Here is an 8,041-nt window from a genome sequence, read left to right on the forward strand (position 1 = left end):
CGACAGCAAATGCACATTTAGGTTGCACTTTACTCTTGACGGCCCCACAGCGCATGTTTGACATTAATAGCATCTTAACACTGGAAAAATGCTTAAAACACACTTATTAATGCTTATAAGCTAATCTACATTAATTAGGAATGAGAGTACAGGAATAAAACGTGAAGATCAGTTTTTGTCAGCTTTCTGGAGATAAATGAACCTTTGAGAGGCCCACCTTTTGTTGATATTTATCAAGATTTTGCTATAATTGTCTTTAACATGTTTAATTGCTCATTAGCTCCTGTTTTGTAGTGGCCGGGCAGATTATTTGCCTTTGCGTTCAAAAGGCCGCAGCACTCCTTTGAACGTGTTCTCCATTAAGTTAATTAAAAGTCAGAATGTCTTTGACTCAGACCTGAAGACACACACCAGCATGGTGTCATTGATTCTTGTAAATTAACACTCTTGAACCTGGTCAGTGAAGCTTTTTCCTTTACTAAGATTGTTTTGTTGTTAGACATGTACAGCTTTTCAAACATTGACTGAACAAATTCAAAGGTACTTTATCATGCAAAATACGTAGAGCAGAAGAAAAACAATGTCAAACCTTGATACACAAGCGCCTCTCCTAGACACATTAGACTCGGATGCTGTTTTATTAGTCGATGGCAGTAAAATACAAATAAATACACAAATGTTTTTAAAGGAAGTTTGCAAGTATTTATAGTGTGTTACAAGCATTTTGAATCAGTCGTCGGTGCTTGTAAATGCTGTGGGGTGGTTAAAGTGAAGTAGTGCCCTAATAAATGTTTTCCTTACAGATATTTTTCCTCTTCACACACAAACACGACGTGTTCTACGAGACTCGGCTCAGGTTTTCTTCTGCAGTCTGAACGTTTAAAGACACATGTTCTGTTGAGTTTCCTCTCTGCTTTCTCGTACTGAAAGCTGAGCCTTGACCTCCTACCAACAGCTTTCCCCTCCCCTGCCATTAAAGGCCCCTCACTCCCCTCCCTGCTCCTCCTCTTCTCTTCTCCTTGCATTTGCGTGTATGAAAGGGCTCGACTGCTCGCGGCCAGAGCACTGGAGGATCGCTCCTGAATTGCCTTCTAGGTGGTGGGTGGGGCGAATAAAAAAAGTAAATAAAAAAAAAAAGCCGTGAAAAAGTAGCCATACATCCCAGGATCCAAAAATAAGAAAATAATTAGTGGGGGGGCACTTTTTTACATTTTATTTTTCTACAAGTGCTTTTTGTGTATCAATTCCCAGACGAGATGACCTGTGAGCTTTGAATGTATATTGCTTTTACTTTTCTACGGCTAGCAACAGCCCCAATCTAGTGCCTTTTTCCTGCAACTCGCAGCATAAGTGGGGGTTATGTGTTCTGTTAGTCTTGCTCACACAGATTAAAGACCCCCCCCCATAATACCCCTCCTGGGGATAAAAGTGTTAATTGGGATGCCTGAATATCCAGTATTGTCTTAATAGCTTCCATTCCCGCTTCTTTCCAGTGTCTGTGTAGGTTGTTCTCCTTTTATCATCAATATCTGTTCACGAAGCCTCCTAGATAATAGATCTTCTTTAATTGTGGTATTTTTTTCTGTTCCTGCTCTCTGAGATTAGGTTTAGAGTTAAGAAAAACGTCAAATGACTGTGGTAGTTTCTCACTTTAATTAGCTCTCCTAAGAGCTGTGTCGGTTGTGATTTTGTGTTTTGTGAGCGTGTTTTTTGGTAAAAGAAAAGAGGAAAAAAAGAAGAAGAAAGGTTTAGGCTCCTTCTTTGAGTATTTGGACTAATGATGGAGCGTTCGATCTCAAGATGCCAGGCACTTACACAGCGACAATAATGAACACGCAAGCAGAAACGAGGCAAAGTAAATCGCTCTCCCCCCACACACAGATTGAAACAAGTTACGCAGAGGCCTGAGTCAAGAAGCCAGGTTGTTGGATTAGATGTATAATTTGGAGTGACAGTCTCATAAAACCAGATCATTTTAAACGAACAGCAGCTTCTGATCCAGGAAGGTTTATGAATGAGTCTAAACAACAAAGAATTTCATTAATTTATTTTTCCAGCAGACACTGAGCGGCAAAATCAGTAATCGCTTATTTTATATTTTATACTTTTGTTAGAGGCTCAAGTCCTTAATGATGATGGATTTGTTTTAGGTGGTTGTTCGCACAAACGAGTGCTCTTGAACCTGTTAAATGATATAACACAACAAATTTCATCTAGTTTGGCAGTTTTTCTGTCGTCTTTGACAAAAACACCATTGAAAACATTCTGATTGATCATAATGACAGACATTTAGAAAAAAAAATGCTCTTTGCATTGTATTGCCTGGTAGTAACCTGATTTATTGTTTTATTTTTTGCACGTATTCATCAAACTCAGTCACATCAACACTTGCACTGCAATAAATATCCCTGATTCATACAATAACTGCTACAACAATCCATTACTAGCACTCTGAGAAACATAACTTGGTCAAAACGATTTTATAAATAAAAGTAGGACGTTGCATTGTAAATATTTTAATACTGCAATATTGGTGTGTGCAATCTCAGTATTCCAGCATGCAAAATATTCAATTTAGCAGTCAAATAGATGGCCACTCCTCTAAATACCACAACCAATACGACAACGGCATAACATATTGCTATCACAATATTTAACACTAGTATTGCATGCTTTCCTTTTATTGTGCAGCCCTAAATAAAAGTGACAATCATAAATTTAAAATTGCATTACAAATAATTACAAACTGAAACTTAGTTGCTACCTACATATGATGACATTTTAGCTGTTAAACAGGATTTATGAGTAAGAATAATCCAACATGTCATGCGTTTCCAGTGTTAGGATGGTTTTAGTGTTAGTAACTGATATTTTAGTTGTAGGTACATACAATTTAATAAATGCTGTGAACTATCCAGCTGTTTGAGTTTCTCTTATGTGGCAATAAGTCAGATAAATTCTGTCAAACTGTACTGTATACAAACATGTTCATAGGCTGTTTGTAGCAAAACATTTCTGTATAAGTGAGCAAAGCTTATTTACTTTGTCCTCACTGGATGGTGGAGTCTTGGTATACCAAACCTGACGCTGTAGCATACTTTGTATGTTATTATTTCACCATTATTATTTGTGCATTTTTTATACGAGCTATATAATTCATAGTTGTTTTGTTTATATATTACCTTTTTATCATTTTTAACTGTATGTTTTGCTGCTTCACTGACAAAATCTACCCAAGAAAACGTCAGTTTTTCATCGACTCGACACTGTAATGGGTTAAAATAACCAGAAATCAGTTTTGTGAGACTAGTTTACTAATTTCCAGTCACTCTGGAACCATAAAATGTCTGCAGATTCACTTGCTTCTTGATTCAGGCTTTTCTTGTGTATATTCTTGTCGCCCCTTTACACTTTTTACACACACACCAACCCACTGTGGGACAGTCTTATCAGTAAGAGATCCCCTCGTCTCCTTATCCTCCTGCCGACTGTTTATTTTATTTTTTTTAAATCCTGACGCCTTGATAGCTTTAATACTTCCATCCTCATTTTCTGTGGCCTGCCTGGCTCGGTGACACTCCTTTTACTGTAAACGCCGTCTGAGCTCGGAAAATCACTCAGAATACAAACAACAAAGCTCTGATCCACGCCGCCTTACGTTCCCTCCTGCCCTCCCCACCGCTCCTTCTCCTCTGCGCCACCTTCGTTTCCTCGAGGTGCGCCTCTGTCAACAGAACTTCAGGCCGCAGACACTGAGAATGAACTTTGAAATGAGTGTGAATGTCCGCGACATAGGAGAGAAGTGATGAAGAACAACTTTCCTTTCTGTCCTCTTATTCTGTGCACCAATGTGGGAACTTTTAAGTCCTAGTGCATGAACTCTGACCTTTGACCAGGCGCCTATTCAGTTTCTTATGGTGGTGGTGTCAAGGGGAGTCATGTGGGGACCCCCCCCCCCCCCCCCCCCCCAAAACGATCGTCTACTCACAGTCAACGTTTTATTTATGGACCTCTGCACTTTTGGCTGTGATGACTTCAGTACTTAAGTAGTTACCTAAACTGTATTTTTAAGGATTTTATACAATATTATCATGCAATTCATTAAAAATTGAGTTTGTTTTTTCCTTTGCCAACATTTTTTGTTTTTATTTAATGGTCTTCGTTTTGGCATGTGATGTCATTCACAAACTAACATGCCTGTTGAGTCTATTTTAGGCATGAGATGTTATGGGGTTTCTTCCCTGTATGATTTTGTGTTTGTTTCGTTAATAATTATTCTGATAACAGCTGAACACCAAGAAGCAGGTGTAGGAAATTTATTGCTGGACGAACAGAACTTTTTCTTTTTTTTGTACCACCCTTGTTTCTTCTATTACAAAGAACTGTACCGGAGGGAGAGGACCCGAGGCGTGAAGTACATCATCTCATATGTGCATCTTTAACAGACAAAGACAAGAGCAAACGGTTTCTTACAAACGTGGAGGGGGCATGTGCAGACGGGGTGTTTCCTGTGTCATGACGTGTCTGTGCAAAGGGGACAGCGTTGCCTGTATTTATAAAGGTTTTATTTTATTTTTTAAGTGGAGGGGGTCTGAAAAGTGTTCATGTATGAGGTTGAAGCAGTGACGTGCAGAACAAATGAACTGAATGGCTGAAGAACAATTTGGTATTTTTAAAAAGAAAAAAAAAAAACTTGGCATTGCGATGCCACCATGTGGCCATATGATGCAAGTTGTTAACAAGGATAAAACATGTTATTTTAATGTTATTTTTTATTTTGAAATCATATTATTAATAAAGTCATTAAGAACTGTTGTCCCCCCATGTGTCCAGTCATTGACCGCTGTGTGACCCGGTTGGTGGAAGGTTCATGTTGTGGTCAGCTCAGTCAGGGTTAAAAGGACAAGCGGACAATAATTCCACCATAGACTGGAACGCTCAATGGCGAAGGCAGATCAATAAATTTGTTTCAGCTCCGCTTTAAGAGGGGAATCTAACTTGAATCATTAGTGCAAACGCTCTGACATGCCACTGCTGGAAAATAATACAATTAAAGTAAATTGAAGACCATTCAGCTGCTTCAGGTTCCACATTCTGCGTGGGCTTGGTTCACTGAGCAGATGTCAGCGGTGTTGGCTTCTCAAGTCAAAAGCCTCCAGGAAAAGTCTGCTTTGAAAGATTGGGATAAACACTGTCATCAGAATTCAGAGTCCGTGTGCCATCAGCGTAAAATTAAACAAAAACATGCATGTTAGACAGCTTTCAGGCCCAGGCCTCCCTTGCTCAGTGATCTCGATAGGATTTATAATAACAAAAATGTCAAAACTTTAATGTGATGGGAACAAAGCTGAAAAGTATGTTTAGACTGTATTTATACTTGACATTTTTATATAGTTGTGATCTTTGCCACGAAAATGTGAAAATTATATCAAACGTACATTGAAACTTGCTGTTTTAAAATGAAAAAACGTCTCTAGGCCGAATATTCGCGTTTCTTTTTGTCCAATCAGACTTGCCGTAACTTTGCTCTAGAGAAGTGTCTTTGCAGTAAAGCTGATTTGGAGCTTAATTTAAGTGCATTTTTTCTACTTAATCCCGAGTAACACTTGTCTGTAAGTAATTTTCAAACTTAATGCTATATGGTAGTGTCTAGTAATTAATTTTAAAACACCTTACAAGTGTGAAAACAATTATTGATATCGATGCTAATTGCGTTAGCCTTTCTATAGAGTTTCCAATGAAAAGTTAGCATACTTGCTAAACGTACTGTATATTTGTTTTTCCACAAAAATTTAGGTCCGTACAACACATAAGAACTATTTTTTATATGAGCTAAAATACGTTTAAGTTTTACTAAAGTGTTTTAGTAATTTAGTTGGACCGCAGATACATGTCAAACTACACACAATTTAAGAACTTTTCATTCATGAGGAAAAAAAATAGTTTTTTGTGTGAAATATACAGTTAATGGTAAATTGGCAATGCTTTAAATACTTATTACTTTTGTAGTGTTGAATTGTATACTTAGTGTATGTGTATTTTCCTTTTTAAAGTTTACGGAAATTACTTAAATAATTACATAATAATTACATTAATAATCTTAATTAACTAAATATTTGCTGATTGTTTTATTCGGTAATTTGTGCTTCCTTTACATACACATAATTATTTACATGCACTATGTGTCAGAAAAGTTATTTCTAAGGGAAGTATTAGGTTGATAGTTTATTAATATTAAACATGCATTTTGCAAAATAAATAGGGCATTTTTAAAGGACATGCTAAGCTAATATAAAAAAGTACAATCTCGACACATGACATTAATAAGTTAAATGTTTTATGTTAAATGCTTTAATGGGGTAGAGGTAAGGCAGCCGACTCGGACCCGAAAGTCCTAGGTTCAATCCCCAGATATCCCTACATGTCGTGGTGTCTGAGCAGGACACCTAATCCCTGATTGCTCCCCGGGTGCTTGCATAGCTGCCCACTGCTCCACCTGGGTGTATCTCAGGTGCGATGGGTTAAATGCAGAAAACTAATTTAGTCATTCTTTGGGAACAAACAATAACAACACACTGCACTTTAATATTAACCGTCACTTTAAGTGTGCAGCTGTAGCACATCTGGTTAAAGTAGTTTATATAATGAATGTGTTTACCTCTTAAGGCAATAGTGTCACAATTTTGATCAAATCAAATGTTATAAACTCTCATAACAATTAGTGTGCTTGGGTAATTTGTAGGTTGCCGACTGATCAAAATATAAAGCCAAAAGAAACAATGTGCCAAATTCCCAAATTAAGAGGCTAGTTACTCCTTGACCTGTTCTGTATATAATATGCATTAAAAAGTTCAAATCAAACATAAATTCATATTTAAATGGTTTCCTATTTTAAAACAATGTGATCAAAGTTTAAGTTATAACTGTTTTAGTTTGGTTCTCCAACTAAATGATGTTTTAATTAAACTTCTGCTCGTGGTTTGTAAAGAAACGTAGAAAATCATTTACCGTAAAATATGCTCAACTTATTCACTGTGTCACTTCACTTGTGTCCCTCTCTAGAGAATTTAATTTTACAGATTGCTACATAATGCATTTTTAAAGCTCTGTGCTCAAAACTAGTTATGAGAAAAAATACTGTTTCCCTCCTGATTGTAATGTTCTTTTATTAGAGAACTTCTCGCACACGTATTCACATTTCTGTCGATACAAACAGGCTTGTTTCACCGCGCGTCTGCTGCACGTCACAGATTATGTTACCAGCGTTTAAGGTTCGAGTGAATCCAGTTTCTGTCTGGGGCACCGTGAGCTCTTAAACTGTTTGATACAAACATTTCAACACCACAGTTTTTATATCAAAGGTGTAACAATTTAAGCTCTGATGAATCACAGCCTGTTAATGATGTAGATCTTCTCACTTTCACATTAAATGTCGGTTTAATTGGTTACATCAGCCAGATGTTGCTGCAGAAACTGAAGATTCTCACCCAGACGTTCTGAATCACTGTCATTTCCTTTAGCTGTGTAAACACATTTTATTTACTTGTAGTTTTAGAACATTAAGCACAATTTTAACCTTTATTTTGCCACCATTTCAGTGCTTTATATACCAACAATATTATATACAACAACCGCATGTAGAGGATCAGCTGTTTTGGTGCACAGTAATATCTTTTAGAGGTTTGTCCCAATAAAACACTCAAAAAAAAATAATGTCAAATCTAAACTTCATATGTACATTTCACCATGTTCACTTAAGTAAAATAAATTAGACATCTTTAAGCTTTCAACGGAACATATAAAGAAACATATTTACAAATCTTAGCGATGACAGTGAAAATACAAATAACATCATTTATGGCTTCATGCTTCGAATTTTGAGGTCGCTTTAAAATCAATAAAATGCAATAAAACGTTTAAATCAAAGTCGATTAACAACCAAAAAAAAAAATAATGTAAACTTAATGTCACGTGTTTTTTTATATTTTTTTTTGGTAAAAAAACAAACTTTGGTTTTAAAAAAAAAAGGTACATATTAAAA

This window comes from Nematolebias whitei, chromosome 3 (genome assembly GCF_014905685.2).
Source record: "Nematolebias whitei isolate Nwh7 chromosome 3, NemWhi1, whole genome shotgun sequence".
NCBI lineage: Eukaryota > Metazoa > Chordata > Actinopteri > Cyprinodontiformes > Rivulidae > Nematolebias > Nematolebias whitei.